The sequence below is a fragment of the Schistocerca gregaria genome, unplaced genomic scaffold, assembly GCF_023897955.1.
Source record: "Schistocerca gregaria isolate iqSchGreg1 unplaced genomic scaffold, iqSchGreg1.2 ptg001282l, whole genome shotgun sequence".
NCBI lineage: Eukaryota > Metazoa > Arthropoda > Insecta > Orthoptera > Acrididae > Schistocerca > Schistocerca gregaria.
The window spans coordinates 5,949-7,500 of NW_026062594.1; the positions used below are offsets into that span (position 1 = coordinate 5,949).

General features: G+C 53.9%; 1 non-coding gene across 1 annotated transcript in view; it reads left to right on the forward strand.

Moving 5' to 3' along the window:
• The first annotated feature begins 423 nt into the window (after positions 1-423).
• The window catches only part of LOC126330413 (small subunit ribosomal RNA), a 1,893-nt gene continuing 764 nt past the window's right edge, over positions 424-1,552 (forward strand). Inside the window, exon 1 of the ribosomal RNA XR_007562869.1 lies at positions 424-1,552. This exon is cut by the window's right edge and continues 764 nt beyond it. This is a non-coding gene — a ribosomal RNA (small subunit ribosomal RNA).

Genomic DNA, 1,552 nt, shown 5'->3' on the forward strand with positions numbered 1-1,552 from the left:
GTTGGCGCGTGCGCTGTGCTGGGAGAGTTCGCTTCTGCACCCAAGTGGGGCTTTGCCCTTGTGTGGCGCTGGCGTTGGAGCTGCCGGTCACCATAGGTGGCGCGTGTTGTCTCCCGCCGGCAATGCCACGACAGCACGCTCCCGGGCCTCTGTCGGCAGCGGCAAGCTCAGTTGGGAGCAAGGGTGTTCGCACTAAAACCGTCTACTCGCCTAACTCCGGGCGATTGCGCCTCTCTCGAAACCGACCAAGTACCTAGGACGGCGCTGCGCGCCGCCGGGACCTGAGAGGGTTTCGAGGTGTATCGTGCAGGGGAGCTCGGCCTCCTCCTGTTTGCAGAATAATTGAGCGGACGCTTGCGTGTTCGCGCGGGCCCCCGGGACACACTCCCGGGCGGCCGGCTGCTCAGCTCTAGTTGACGCAGCTCCCTGGTTGATCCTGCCAGTAGTCATATGCTTGTCTCAAAGATTAAGCCATGCATGTCTCAGTACAAGCCGCATTAAGGTGAAACCGCGAATGGCTCATTAAATCAGTTATGGTTCCTTAGATCGTACCCACGTTACTTGGATAACTGTGGTAATTCTAGAGCTAATACATGCAAACAGAGTCCCGACCAGAGATGGAAGGGACGCTTTTATTAGATCAAAACCAATCGGATTGGCTTGTCTGGTCCGTTTGCCTTGGTGACTCTGAATAACTTTGGGCTGATCGCACGGTCCTCGTACCGGCGACGCATCTTTCAAATGTCTGCCTTATCAACTGTCGATGGTAGGTTCTGCGCCTACCATGGTTGTAACGGGTAACGGGGAATCAGGGTTCGATTCCGGAGAGGGAGCCTGAGAAACGGCTACCACATCCAAGGAAGGCAGCAGGCGCGCAAATTACCCACTCCCGGCACGGGGAGGTAGTGACGAAAAATAACGATACGGGACTCATCCGAGGCCCCGTAATCGGAATGAGTACACTTTAAATCCTTTAACGAGTATCTATTGGAGGGCAAGTCTGGTGCCAGCAGCCGCGGTAATTCCAGCTCCAATAGCGTATATTAAAGTTGTTGCGGTTAAAAAGCTCGTAGTTGGATTTGTGTCCCACGCTGTTGGTTCACCGCCCGTCGGTGTTTAACTGGCATGTATCGTGGGACGTCCTGCCGGTGGGGCGAGCCGAAGGGGTGCTTTCGCGTCCCGAGGCGGACCCCGTTTAAATCCTACCAGGGTGCTCTTTGTTGAGTGTCTCGGTGGGCCGGCACGTTTACTTTGAACAAATTAGAGTGCTTAAAGCAGGCAAGCCCGCCTGAATACTGTGTGCATGGAATAATGGAATAGGACCTCGGTTCTATTTTGTTGGTTTTCGGAACCCGAGGTAATGATTAATAGGGACAGGCGGGGGCATTCGTATTGCGACGTTAGAGGTGAAATTCTTGGATCGTCGCAAGACGAACAGAAGCGAAAGCATTTGCCAAGTATGTTTTCATTAATCAAGAACGAAAGTTAGAGGTTCGAAGGCGATCAGATACCGCCCTAGTTCTAACCATAAACGATGCCAGCCAGCGATCCG